The sequence below is a fragment of the Strigops habroptila genome, chromosome 6, assembly GCF_004027225.2.
Source record: "Strigops habroptila isolate Jane chromosome 6, bStrHab1.2.pri, whole genome shotgun sequence".
In the NCBI taxonomy this organism is placed as follows: Eukaryota; Metazoa; Chordata; class Aves; order Psittaciformes; family Psittacidae; genus Strigops; species Strigops habroptila.
In genome coordinates this window covers 24,416,717-24,432,068 of record NC_044282.2, presented here as the reverse complement: position 1 = coordinate 24,432,068, position 15,352 = coordinate 24,416,717, and the positions used below count along the sequence as shown (strand labels likewise).

At 38.7% G+C, this 15,352-nt stretch overlaps 1 long non-coding RNA gene across 1 annotated transcript; it reads left to right on the top strand.

Moving 5' to 3' along the window:
• Window positions 1-9,423: 9,423 nt before the first annotated feature.
• Window positions 9,424-13,222, top strand: LOC115609307. The gene is made up of 4 exons (XR_003991805.1): window positions 9,424-9,576; window positions 9,890-10,052; window positions 10,152-10,335; window positions 13,059-13,222. It is a non-coding gene; the product is annotated as an uncharacterized LOC115609307 (long non-coding RNA).
• The last annotated feature ends 2,130 nt before the right edge of the window (window positions 13,223-15,352 follow it).

Here is a 15,352-nt window from a genome sequence, read left to right as displayed (position 1 = left end):
ACTTTGAGGTCTGCACAGTAGTGATTTACCTGTGGTGGGTTCCTCTGCTGCAGAGTAAGAGTTGCCCTGAAACAAAAGGTGGGTATCAGCTGGCAAGCTGACAAGGAGCTTTTTGCCATAAGCCTGGATCAGCCTCAGACTGCTAATGAGCAGAAAGTGAAACATCTTTACTATAAAAACCAGGTGAGGCACTGTATGTGGAAAGGTGAAGGCTTCACATGTTTTAAACTTGTAATGCCCAGTGCTTTCCAGAAGAACAACTCTATAATTACAGTCCTCGCTTGAAGTTCAAACTCTTTCAGTAGACCTGTTTTTGTTTATCCAAGCAGTTAGGGTGGAAAAGGATAGTAAACAAATAGATCAGATGATTCACCTGAAGAGTTTGCTTTCAAGTTGGCAAGCAGCACACATGAAATGTGCTTATTGCAATTTCACCAGCAGACTCAGAACATCAATGAGACAAACACTGAAGCTAATTTCCACTGCTCCCATGGAGCTGTAGTGTCTGATCATGTGTGTTGAACTGGCCTTTGGAAAAACGTAACAGAGTAAATGACAAAGTGCAATTGCGGGTTTTGATATTTCCCAGTAAAAGGGAAATTTCTGATCAAAACTTCATTAAGACACTTTTACCTCTTTTCATAGCCTTTGATACTGTCAATAAAAAATGCTTACTGCTGTCACTGCTGATGAAGGCATATATAAAAAAGAATTTTACAGTCTTTCCTTCAGCATTGCTCCTTTTTAGTTTGAATTTGGTTGAATTCAAACAAGGATGAATATATGGACTTGTGCATACCAAAAGTATATTGCTTTGTGTAGTTACTGTTCCTAGAAGACCTGAGTTTTTGCTAACAATTGTAGTGAATATGTTAGCTTCATTTTTCTGAAATGGGAAATGAAATGGACTGATAAAATGCGAAAGCTTACTGAGAGAAATTATAGGAATTATTTTACTCATTGCAGAGTTGTTTCCCTTGGTAGGCCTGGTATTGCTTGAGCAGGAAAAGGAAGGCTATAGGCTTTTGGTCTGCTTCTCAGCTGGTAGTCTGGTAGGTATGTGTCCTTTCTTACAAGGAAGCCAGGAGATTTCTCTGTCTTGCCTCTTCTTTTCTGCTCTGCTATGTCTACTCCTTTTATCTTTACCTCTGCTGGTGCTGGAGTAGATCAGACGGTGCTCTTGATACTTAGAATTTTAGAAGATGTTCAGTTTAACTTTGGACTTAAATCTTTCAACTAAAACTTTAAATAAAAGATGCTTATTGTTAGATTTTTGGTCGTCTGGAGAGCTGAAATTCATTGCTCCATAAAACTGTACAACTACATCAATAAGGTGCTTCCTACTCCTCTCCTTATGCTATAGATTTTACGATTTTGCATCTGCAACTGTAGAGCCTCCCTTTTATTTACCTAGATTTTGTCAAGAGATCTTTGCAAAGGATCCTTTATATCCTCAGAGAAGACCTCTAGTTCCAGTTGTTTGCCTGTGCTGTTCTCCTTTACCATGTCATTATATTGCATAGGGTCACAGAAAGTTTCCTGGTTCCTGGGTCCAGTTGGGCCCCACATACTCATTGGGCTTCAGGGGGCATCCGTGTCCCTTCTGTATTTGAATTTGTGTTTTATTGAAGTGGGTGAACTGTTCTTGTTTTTCCCAAAGAAGACAAAAGAAGGAATGAGGAAAATAGCAGTAAGTTCCAGCATTGCAACATATCAGTTGGGCTACTGCAGGAGAGGTCTGTTTCATTCATCACCTGCAAGATAATGATGCGAAAACTCTATTTCTATTAAACTGTAGTGTCTGTTCATTAAAGCAATTATTTCTAGTGTTTCTCTGACTGTAGCTACAATTCCTCACCACTGATGTGAGGACTGACTTTCAGCGGCCTCCCACAGACTTTCTCCTTGCAAACATATTATTCTTTTCCCTTTTCATTTAGGCTAAACACAACAGAAAAGACCATGCTTTTGTAGATCTCTGTGCCTGTCAGACACATGCACTAGGAGACAATGAGGCTGTATATTTTGGAGCAATGAAAAAGAAAAAAATTCTATTGCATCTGTTTGCAATATAATTGATTTTCATACATTTTAAATGTATAGTCTGTAAAGGGCTGATTTAGCATGTTATAGAATATTAATCATTTTCCCTCAACCCCGTCCTGCAATTCTGATTATATTTTGCATGTAGAATTGAGTATTCAGTTAGGCACAAAGCTATGAAAGCAAATTTTCCTGTTTCTAATTGCACTGCTTGCTTCAGTTCCCCTTGTAATAGTATTTAGAATGACTTGAACGTGTAATTTGTCTTGCATGTTTAACATAAACTACCTGAAAATTTAGCTCCATATATGTATATACACATATATATACATATTTGTTGAGTTTTGCAATGATCAGATGCTTGATTCTAAAATGTCAGTAAGGCCGAAAGAAGTAATTACAAAATTTATGTTTGCTAGCATCCTTGTATTTATTTTATTTTGTAAGAGATTCAAGGCAACAAGCAATTCAAGTGAGAAGAGCATTGCAGTAATAGAGAACAGGAGGTCACTGTTGAAAGTTTAGAAGCAAATTTCAAATGCGGTAGAGAATAAAATATTTTAGATCACTTTTTTTTCTTTCAAAAGCTAAAGAAGCCTGACACTCAGCAAAAATCAAAAAGCATTAATGCATTTAAGTATCTCCTGCTTAGGGTCTCGGAGTAGCCATTTCTTATCATACACAGTTTTCACGTTGTATAAACCCCCCAATCATTCTAGCAGAAAAATAATGCTCTTAATTCACTGTTATGACCCTCAACTTCTGGATAAACTCTGACAACTACTGTAAAACTGCCTGAAAGGACGTATATTAGCTCCTGGTACATGAGTAAATTTTCCTGTGAATCTGAAGGGTGTTGGTTTCTGTGCTCACTTCACAAAAGGGGCTGTGGGGAGAGCAGCTGAAGCTGCTGGCAGTGGCTTGGAGCTACAGGATGCTGCCGCAGCCTCTGCTCCTGGCTCCCTGTTCTCCTCCCTGGGGGAGGTGCGGCTGCCACAGCACGTCGCAGAGACGTGAGTTTACAGCTGCTTGTTGTGGCCAGGGTGGCGTGGGGCAGGCAGAGCGTTCCTGTGAATCTGGCCAATGACCTTTTTACAGGGTGAAATCCTATCCTTGTGAAATCAATGGGATATTTGCCATCACAGGGCCAGGGTTTCTCTCAGCAGTTCCTCATTGTGATCTGAGATAGGCAGGCAGGCATCACTGGGAGCATAGAAAAAAATGCTTCGACTTGCTCTAGTTTGTTCCCGTTTTTTCATTGTCTTGTATGTGAAGTTTAATTTTTCACTGTGCCTGAGGCCTGGCAGCCTGGAAATTAGTTGGGACTACCTGCTCTCTTTATCCTCCCCCAGGCACCAGTTAAAATTGCAGGAGGGAGCCTTTGGCTCAGGCTGTTCCAGAAGGCTGGGGTGAACCATAACCGACACTTCACCTCCTGTTTTTCCTCCCCCAAATCCTTTCCTCTCCCCCTGGCTATTTATTTGCACGGTGAGGGTGATACAGGAGGTCTTTTCCTTCCCTCGTTCCTCTGGTGGTGGTGCTTCTCTCCCCTTTGGTGCGAATGAGAGGGCTGCAGGGGAGACGGGCAATAAAGGAAGAAGGACAGGGTTTTCAAGCACAGTGAAGCACATCTGTTGTTTCTCAGATTAGAATTGAGCCCATAATAGTTGCCTGACAATTTGCAAGTTGGATTTATAAATCTGCCTTTGTAAGAGGCTGAGTTATAAACGCACTGTGCAGTTTATAGAACGTGCCAGCAAATCTTAACTGCAAACTCTTGATTTATACACCATCCTTTTAAACAGTGTTTTTTCATTTGGTTTTTACTAAAGTATTGCAGTACATGGCAAGTTGGAGAAAAAAGTTCATATCCTAAACAGGATTAACAAATCTTAAATCAGATCTGTAAGTCCTACAACAGATTTACAAATCATACCAATAAATCCAACATAAAACCTCATCTCCCCCCCCCCCCCTTTTTTTTTTTTTTCCTTCCTTTGGCTTACAAATCCTGATTTTGCAGCTGGTTGGTAAGGAAGTGATTTATAAAGCAAGAATTTAAAGTTCAACTGTCAGCATGATCAAGTCTGAGAGGTCTGGCTCCCACATCTTATCTGAGTGCTTTGATTTACAAGCTATAGTCAGGCTCTCTCTATCACAGATTTTCTCCTGAAACTTGAAGTTGTTTATTGTGAGATCTACACAAGGTTATAGTCTCTGTATGCCACAGTTTGACTGGCCTGGCAGTGTTGTGGAAAAGGTGATACCTAATCAGATTGCAGCTGGCAAAAGTGCCCTGCATAACATTTGGTTGTCAGAGAAAACAAACAGCAGCTGAGCAGTAAATTCTTGAAATGTTAACAAGCGGAGATCCCTGGCTCTTACTGCTTGTGTGTATCTGTAAAGCTCAATGCACACCTTCAACAGCTACAACAACAGAGGTGCAGGTTCGCCTGCTGCTTCTTTGCTTGTTTAAGTCCCATTAGAGGTAAGATTAAACATAGGTTACATGCTTTGCTGACTATGGAAGGATTTAGGCACATGCTTCAGCTTGTATTTTAGTACACTTCTGAACAGGATTGTAGCTAATTCTTCTTCAGATTTGAGATCAGATTTTCCTTCTAACTCCTGTCAATGCCTGGCTTTGAAATTCATACAAATAAAAATGACAGAAAATTAAAGCGACGTAATTATGCATTCTGGAGACTGAAATCAATGTAATAAGCTGTCTCCTTCCAAGGGGAAAAAAAAACCCCAAACACCAACAATCGAAAGCAGCTCAGTGACAAGAGAATATTTAATTTACATAATATTTATCTGAATTTGTTTCTACTTGACATATTAGCTCCCTCTAATCAGATAAGTAATTTAAAAATAACTTTCTATGCTCTAGAATGATCATTTAGTGTCTTTTTTCTTTCTCGATAGTCATGATTTTCTTTCTCTCATCTAATGTGTTTTCCTTCTACCTATTCTTCTCTTCCTCTTTATTGATTTAACACCAAGAATCTTTACATATGAAAGAACTTGGCAAATAGTGTGTAAGAAGCCTGCTTCTGCACTACTCTTGGATTCGCTTGCTGACATGTGCATACAACACCTTGTAGCTCAGAGGTTGCTTTGATTGTTGTTTGAGCTCTTTGAGAGGTTCTGGGCATCTGCAGCCAGGAGACAGAGTGGCAACCAAGTTATAACACAACTCCAGATGTGTGTTAATATTCTGGTCTTTTTAATAAAGTTAATCAGTATTTGCCTAAACTCAAATGCAAATGCTTTGTTGTGCTGTAGGGATTTAAAAATGTGTTTAAGATAATACATTAAGTGTTGGAAAATAACTGAGTCTGTACAAATAAAATTGGAAGCTGATTTAATAGTATAAAAGAAGATTATTTTAGATTTCTGACTTGTCTGCCTAATATGATTGTTTTGCCTAGATTTGAAGCAGTTATTGCTTCCTGTTAAAACTTAATTGGGACCGGCTATTTTACACACAGATGTATTTGTATCAAGCAAACATCTACCTGCCAAACCCAAATGATACTCCCTGCAGCTGTCAGAAAGGTGTTTAGCTGGGGCCGAATATCGTTGCGTTATTACTTGATTAGTCTCATATTCCTTCCAAGGCATGAAATGGGCTGGGGGATATAGGCAGTCAATACTGCTCTGTACTCTGTTTCTCCTGATGCTGCTTAGGACTTTCATGCTAAAGTTCAAGACAAACCTGACATGTTGCAGCAGAATCCATGCAAAACCAGAAAGTCCATTATAACTTTCTAGTAAATTCACTGAAACTCCTTAAAAAGTGAGCAGGATGCTTCTGGTGCAGCTAAGCATCTAACATTTAGTGTGATAAACATTTTGATTTGCAGACAGCTACCTGGATTTGAAGAGATGAGATCTGATGTGCTGATGCCTACTGATTACACAGTGATTATTTAAATCCTTGTTTATTGTTGGGAGCTGTTTACTGAACACAGCAACCCATCAAGAAGAGACTTCCCAACCTGAACAAATAAATTGTGTAATCCTAATAGCAAACAAAGTGTTTCAGAAATAATGAAAAACTTGAAGGAGGGTGTGAGGGCTGGAGCGTGAATGAGTAACTTCGTCAGTGCATACATCCTTCTCTAGCGCCTGCCAGTAAATTTTCAGAGACCGAGCAACTTCCTGGCAGGGCAGCAGGTTGTACTGATAACAAGATGATAGTATGTAAAGATAAACATAATTACAATAATGGGTCCATGTCTTTATTTTTTTTTTTTTAACCCAATTATGATAGTAGCATGGTTTTAATAACGCATGGAGCTCTTCCAGAATAAGCAAGTATCTGTTACTGCTTAGGAAAACTGTTTTACTTTACTTGTGCTTTACTTGGTTTTACCGAAGCATACCAAAACTACCTCAGGAAGAGCTATGGGATTTGAAAAGCCATATGACCTATGATAAAAATGAAAACAAGAATTCAAAAATTTGCTTTGTGGCTTCTGTGGCTTAACAAATCAGAAGAAATCTCATATATAAAATGGCATAAATATATTTACTGTTCTACCTTGGAGTAATGGGCATGGAAATCTACTCAAACAAAGCTCATGTAGGTCTGGGAAATTGTGAAGTAGAAGAAGAGGTCTTTGTTTTTATTATTGCAGTTGACATACATACATACCTAAAAGGGTGTTTGGATTTTCTCAACTACAGATCAAAATGTTCTAGATTGCCTTGAAAATCCTCCCCTAGATAAATTGAAAATCCTGAGATTTTATGAGTAAGGGCATAGTGAAGAATTTAAAGTGCAAGGTCTTTTCTTCATGGCCCTACACTGAGCTGGAGCAGCGTTTCAGCATCCCAGGGACCTTATGTGAAGTGCTAGTGTATTGTGTCCAGAAGTGCCAATTATGGAACTCGAGGATGGACTTTTTATGTTCTGAATGTAAAGTGTCACTTGAATGGCCTGGAATTTGGTTTCACAATTGCATGCTGGGATTAATCCCAACTTTTACTGGAGTAAATGTGTACAGATTCAATTCTGTGATGTAAATAGTAGGGCTTATCAAAATATGTCTAGTTTTCCTGGAAAATTCTATTTTTTCCTTTAAAACCACGAAAATCCCTAAGTGAAAACAGAAAGCTAATATTTATTTCAAGTTACTCCAATGTCTTGGTTTATCTAACTATGCCAAGAGGTTTCATCCTGGGGCAATTTGATGTTAAAAAGTGTAGTTTAATTTTTAATTATTTTTTTTTTTAAACTGCAGATTACTAGAGCACCACTGTGATTTTCTTGTCATTTGAAGTGCAAATAACTCATACATTATTATCCTCATCGGGTCAGCCTTCCCTGCCTGTAATGCAGCACAGATTACTTCAGGGACTTGTTGCGGTGCAAAATGGGAGCCATTGTTGTAAAGCAATTCAGAGGAAGTGGGTTGCTTTGGGAAAACGCTTTGAGGGTGTTTGGCTCCTAAAATATAGTTCTTATGAAGCATTGTGATGGCTTACAAGAATCAGATTGAATATTGAACTGAAGCGAAGCATTTGCTTATAGGACTGCTGAGATGTTTTGCTTCAGCTGAATGACATATGTTCATATTTCCCTGCAAAAATCTTCACCCTTTGGCTGATATATTTTTTTTCTCTTTGCTTTCATGTGTTTGAGGTCTTTTTCCGCTAAAAGAAGTCAAAATTATATGTGGAAATATGACATTACTATTGCAAAACTACATTTTGAGAACCTTCCCACGTGTACAACTATTTCTTCATGGAAAAAAAAAATTGTTTTAGTCTATGCTTTCCACCATCCTAATGCACAGTTTTGCAGCTGTATTCACACACAGGCATGTGCAAATATAAACAGCCCTACTTGGCTGATGTACTCAAAGAGGTTCCAAGTATTAAAGATAAGCCATTGCATTTTACTCTGAGTTATAAACCACTAACAACCATTTCTCAGCACGATAAAAAGAGATGGGTAAATGTGTTTTGTATTTAACTTTTTGGGTTTTCAGCTTGTTCTGGACAGGAAATACTTAAACAATATGCTGTTGTTGTCTGTTCTCAGCTCTTCCCAAGCCTACCTCCACACTCCCACTAGGAAAGAAATGAAGGAAAAGAAGAAAGCTCTCTTTCTGGGTAGCTGGAAGGTGGAAAGGCTCCATAGTGAGACAAGAGAATAGCAACCCTCCATACTATCTTCTGTGTGTGAGAAGAACAAAGACTGTTTTCTGGCCCTTTGCCTTGCATCCCCCTCCTTCCCTTGGTGGTGGAAATCATGTAGCTCTCACGTCCCAGCAGTCCCTGGCAGTGGGGAGGAACAGCTCTGACTTTTCTCTGTGTTAAGTCCCCTGTGAATTAGTCTCAGATTCAATAGCGATTCTCTGTTTCTCAGAAAAAATGCATGTTATTGGAGTGAGTTTGCAAATGTGCTGGTTTACAGAGTTTAAAATTATTGTTAATATTTTGTGGGAAGCCCGCAGAAGAAAGAAAGGTAACCTTTTTGAATTGATACAGCTTTTAACAGCTCCCTAGATGAGTCCTCATATCAGAGGAGAAGCAAAGAAGAGAAAGACTACTGATGGGATAAACCTTTTCTTTTGTCTTTGAATTGCAGGTCAGGCTTTGCTTTTTAACAATGAAAAGGAAATCAGAGCAGGTATTGACTTCACAATGATGCAGATCAGGTTTGTGTACCCATGCAGACATAAATGAGAATTCAAAGCCAGACACCATCTCACAGAGGGAAGAAATGGAAAATTAAACCTCTTATTATTGCATTGGAAATTATAGGATTATATCTATCACCCATAGCATATAACAAATGTTGTAGCCAGCTTTGCTGAGTGGATTTGCAAGACTTTGAAAACTAAAAATTTAGAAATATTAGTTAAAGGATGAAATAGAAACTGCAAGCTGCTTTTTATCTTTGTGATACATATATATAATTTATAGCTTTCTTAAAAGGGGAAGAATTATCTCTTCAGCGTTATATTCTTTTTAAGTTAGATTTCATTGTGGACTGAAGGAGCAGCTTAATGAGGACCGTATCCTTAAACATCTGCATTCATTTGTTCAGTAGATCAAATCACTGCTTCCCTTAGGTGTATTTGACCTGACCCTATTCTTACTGGCTTCACTTGCAGCAGGGATTTAATTCATAGTGTTTAGTATCAATTCTTAATACTTATCTATACTGTCAGTTTATTTAATATTAATTAATTAATATTAATCTAATTCAATGGGATGATGTTTAAAACTGAGAAAGTTCTGCTTCTTTTCTGCTACTATTATAAGTTGTCTGGAAAAAGCAGAAGATTATATCAAAAAGAAAAAAACCCAACAGTGGCATTAATAGTTTAGTAGTGAGCAGCACACAAGCTGTCAAATGTTTTTCTTTGACTCCTTGACACAATAAAAAAAGGCTTAAAGATTTTTTCCACTGGAACTTACATATATCCTGGAGTTAATGTGTGTATCTGAGGAAGAGAAGAACTTGATCTAAGTGGTTACTTTTACTGTTTTGGATTCTTATACATTACAAATGTGAGTACTTCCAAACATGATGGGCCGTGGAGTGTAGCCACATCTAGGCAGGGTGGGTGCATTCCGGTTTCTCAGGCATCCATGATCAGTGAATGGAAGGAATTGTTAAACCGTACTAAATAAGAACAAAAGCCCCAGTGAAGTATTCCCTTACTTAGAAGCAGCTTTTTGTTTCTATCTCTTTATTCAATTACATCATGGGATAATATGCAGGAGACATTGAGCCAGAATCACTTTAATCAAATAAAGAAACTGAAAAGGACTTCTACTCTCAGTATCATTTTATTGAGACTAATATTGGTATTGTCTGCAGTGTCCATATCGAAGAATCTGGATTGATTTAATCATCACAGGCAAGGTTACACAGAGTATCCTCAGTACGTGTCCATCATCATATCTTTATGGAGATCAGTGCCCTCATACTGATTTACATCAGCCCAGGGTTTACCTGGTAACTTCAGACCCTAGCTCTCTCAGTAAGTTTCTGGATAAACTCTGACTGATTCATTGTTCAATAATCATGAAAGGGAACACCATTATCTGAAAAGATGTGTTATATACTTTTCCCATTTCAGTGCTGTACGCTTCTTACCAGGTGAGAGGTGGCAAGAGATTCTGTCATTGCCCTTGCCCTTTATGGTGGTGTTGGTGCCTCCGTTGCCAGCACAAGACTGGACCTGTTTCTGTGCTTGGGGAACGCAGAGGGCTGCCAAGAGCTGATGACTGCCAAGGATAACTGATTACTAGGAATGCAATGAGGTAAGTAAATGCTTCTTGGTTTTCCCCCTCCTCTAGTACACCCATATGTGGTCAACCACAAGCTGGACTGAGTACAATGTTTGAATCAAGCCAGATTCAATAACCCTTAAATCAGCCTGTGAAAAGGTGAGAGAGAAAGGAGGACGTGGTTGCTCTGGTTTGACAGTGCTGTCTTGGTGGTTCCATGAAAAGTGCTGCATTTTAAAGAAATATGAATGGACTGATTTAAGTCATTGCTGTAATTAGGCCTTTGGTGATCCTAATTAGGGGTTCATCTACTAATACAGAATGGTGTTTGAGAACATATGCTTAGGGTCTGAATGCCAGAATGTAGATGCTTGGTTTGTGTATCTGTGTTAACAAGCTGTGTGAGAGGATTTTCATCTGCAACATGTCTTCTTGGTAAGCCTTGTGCTCAGTGGCAAAGACGAGGAAGGTGGCATGAACAGGGATGTCTTACTCTTGCTGCTCAGTCTTCCTTTGTTCAAAAGACTTCTGTTACCACATCAGAGGAGAAATGATAGTATACACTTATTGAGCTACTGTGATGTATCAACAGCAAAGGTGAGATTGAATCTGAGCATTATCTGACCAGAACATCATCAGAAGAGATGGTCAAGGGCCTTCACGTGCCAACTGTCTGTCCAAGTGTCTGGCTGATGTTTGTAAATGTCAAATACATCCTCTGAAATACACATCAGTTCTGCAACAGTTTTCAAAGGGGAACAGGTCATGAATGACTTAACTATTGCTAATAGTGCTCTGTAATTATTACCTTGTTAGGCCGTGTTCCTTTAAAACCACCCTCTGGGTGGTTTTAGCAACTAAGCAAGGGCACATCTTGGACAGATCTCCCCCTACAGATCTCTCTGTGGGATTATACCCTTGTGTTTAGCCTTGCTGTTAAAATAATCAATTATGTTCATCTTTTAATTAATGAACTAGTATCCGTTTCATAGAATGTGTTCATGCTGTAATTACTGCAATCGTGTTACCAGTTAGCACTCGAGGAATGAACGTATATAGAGTGCTGTTGAGCTTGAATTGCACGCTGTGGGGAGGCAAGGGTAATGTTTCCTCTGCTATTGAGTGGATGGTTTGTTTGGGTTTTTTTTGTTTTCTTTTAATGCGAAAATACTGAAGAATCGGATCAAAATACCACTAAGGAGACAACATATTTTCCTCTGGTTTACTGTGTATTAACCATACCTTTCTTTTTTATAATCAGAATTTATCTGTGGGTTTGTTTAAGCATTTATCTTACCTGCAGCAGAAAGTCTATTCTGCACAGTAGGGAAAGTCTTCAATGTACTGTATATGGAGAAAGAAAAAACCATCATGCATCCTTCCATTTTTTCATAATATATTGTCAAACACTTCTGTGTATAAGGTTTCAAAATTCCACAGTATCTTGAAAATCTTTAATAAAAAATAAAACATCAATATTAAACATGTCTGAATAAAGGCTTTATGGGAAGTGAAATAGATGGACAGTTTGATTGCTTGGAAAGTGATACTTTCATTTGAAATGTGTTTACCTGATAATATTTTAGCCCTTATATCAATTAAATTCTATATTGAAAATTGGAGGGAAAAAGGATGTACATAAAACTTTATTAAAGCCAAGTAGACATGCTACAGTGAGCTACTGGGGCAGTTCTTAAACTGGTGTAAATTGGCCTGGCTCCACTGACTTAAGAAAAGACCTAGCTCTTAAAGTTCAGCCTTCCAGTGAATCTAAACATGACTCATAAATACATACATGTACATATGCAATTTCTTTTATTTGTTTCTAGGGCTGGTTATAGAAATGGCTCCTCTACGTTCCTCCTGGAATCTGAGAATAATGGTCAGATTTATTTCAGTGAATCAGAACATATAGCAACAAAAAGTAGTTGGGAGGATGATGTAAGGGGCTCTTTAAATGGCTAGACTCTTACTACACACCTGTCAAACCGTGAAATAAAAAAAAAAAAAGTAAAGGATTTGTTTTGTGGGGGTTTTTTTGTGGGGTTTTTTTTTTGTTGTTTTTTTGTTTTGTTTTGCTTTGCTTTGTCACTTTTTCTCCATTCAGTTTCCTTATTATCTTTTGAACACCTTAGACCAAGTTTAAAATTTGCATTTCAGTTGGTTATACTACTGGTATTTATTTGCATAGCACCTCTTTGCTACTGATCATCTGGTGGAGGAATGTTGCTGTATGCTTAACAAATTAATGCTCTGTGATGTAGATGATGACAGAAAATATCTGCTTTATATAATTACAGTTTTAGACAAAACAAGAAGAAAATTACATTAATAGTTTATGCATATGATAATCAAAGCAAGTTATATTCCAGAACAGAGGCAGTATGTAATAATTTTCTAGAAATTAAAGTAAGTCTCGCTTTGGCTTCCTCATGCATTTGTGTGCCAAGTTTCAGCCTGAAGCAGATTTTAATGGTTGCATTGTGAAACTCTCAAAGTGGCTGTGATGAAGACACTGACAAACTGAGCAATACTGGTGTTGCTCAGTTACATTGCAAAAGTTACCCACAAGAAGTTATATGAATCATTATGCAGTGGATATATGTCAGGTGCCAAATGATGGGATTTGAAAGAAGATCCTGTATGTGCAGCTTATTCCAGAATTTTCTTCTCCAATGTTTCTTTTACCTGTCAGTAAAATCTCTCACTTGTCTTGTTGTGAGTATGAATATTGAATTAATGGACTTCTATTTCAGGAAGTTTCTTGATGGAAATTCCTTTGCTTTGGAGTGGCTAGCTGTACCAGTGCTTTGAACTCTGTGCCTCAGCAGCAACTCACACAGAAATGGCACTTTAGAAACCTGTGCTGGCTTGTGCTCTTCCTCTTCCCCCTGGATCTATCAGGAAAAAACTTTCTCATGAAGAGGCATGTGAACACTCTGTATGGAGTTGTGATGTATTACAGATGCATAGTAAATTAAATTTATGATAGCTATCTTTGACCTCCTCCTATATGCTTTACTTATTAATCACATCTCTTATGGGATTACTTCTGCTGAACGGCTTCCAAGATTTCCACGTTTTTAAACTAGTCTGTCAGAGGTGTGCATGAATATACGATGCTCCTGAAGGAGGAAGGAGACGTGAGTCAGAGGCCTCATCAAGGAGAAATGTTTCACTGGTTTGGAAAACTGAAGAAGAATGGAGGAAGAGGAGGAAAGTAACAGCTCTGAGCAACGCTAGATTAATGTCAGCTCATTTCAATGGTGCTTCCTCTTGACTATTATGGTGGTGGTGTGCTCATACACAGACAAGTGTCTAATCAAGATTAGCATACAATAGCCAAATCTCTCCCACATTTTGATCCATTTATGGATTCAGATCTTAGATGATAGGTCAGTGAGGTCAACCTCTGTGATACCCTCTCCCATGTCCCCATACTGACACTTTCACCCTCAACACAGAAGTTGTGGAAAGGGGTCCGTATAAATTCACTCACAGTGTCAGCTCTGGGAAACTGTGCTCCTTCCTTTCATGTGCCAGTGAAGATAAAAATACTATCCCACCACCATCCATTAAATGCGTTCTCTATATATAGAGAATATATTAGGATGATACTACGGATATTGAATTTATCTTCATGAGATGGGGATGGTCTCATCAGTCATGAGTGTCACAACTAAGCAAAGACACGAGTGAATAATGAAGCCACCCTTATCGAGTACAGATGAATTCAATTTCCTCTGCACTATAATGTCATATTTGATTCAGTGAACTATAACATCTACTTTTTATGTTTAAAGTTGCCCATGGGTTCTATCTTTTTCTCATTCTCTCTTTCAAACTGTTTTTGCAATGCATTTTTCTGTTTTTACGTATTCTGTATGTCTTTTTCCTCTGTCTGACATAACAACTCAGTTGAATCATAAATGGCATACACAGAATGAGAACACTTACCATGTCAGGTGCCTAAATTCCCTGCTCCTACAAGCTTTCTGGAGGACCTGTCACTGGGAGCTATATTGACAATACTTCATTCACAGAAGTGCAAGCCATGGATAAATGTGCTTGTTCTGGGATATCTGTAAGGCTACATTCTCTTCTGATTTTTGAAAAAGTGTGTATGAGTCTTTCCATCCTGATAGACAGAGCAGTATGAAGGAACTAACTGTAGGAGTGGCCTTGGTGTTAAGCACCCATAACTGTTGTGAACACAGGCTGTGAAGAATAAACCAAATGTGTACTAGCAGTAGGTCATGTGCAGAAAAGTCCATGCAAAAACAGAGCAGGGAGCAAACATTTCTATGGCCTTCCTCTTATCAGGACAGTTCTTGGTATGAGTACAGCTGATCAGAAAGGGTGCTCCTCTCCACACCACCCGCCCTCTACCCTTTTCCCTAGAAAATGCCTTTACAGTGTGCTGCCTATCAACCTGCCCACTAAGCCGCTGTTTCAGGATACTTTGGGTGCACTGGGAACAAATGCCACCTGCAAGGCACTGCCACCACCAGGCATTAGGCAGTGCAAGAAGCGCACAAGGACAAAGCATATTCAAACCCTTTTCCATTTCCACTGTTGAAGTTGTGTTATGCTGGCTACAGACAATACTAGATTTGTTTTCAGTCAATTTAACCCTTAGCATAATCCTACAAAACAGATACAAACATCTATCTATCTGCTTAGGTAATAGAATGTGCCACTTAAGCTACCAAAGGCAGAGTGTGACACTGTCCCTGCGAAGAGCTGCTGCTGGCTCGCACAGCAGTCAGCAAAGTGGAGGCATGGCCTCTGGCTCAAATCCCAAGAGCTTGCTGTAGTTTTTCTTCTTTGCAATACAAGGAATAAACACAACTGTGTTGCGTGAGCAATGCAGGTGCTGCATTGACTCTGAGCACAGTGCTATTTCGTACCTAGACTGTATATTCTATATTGCTTAATACAGAAAAGGGCACAATAGCTCAATTTCAAGCTAATTATAGTGGTAGAAGATTCTGTGGGAATGCCTCTCCAGGTTTTACCAATAAACTCCTTAGAGAAACAAGGAGACGTA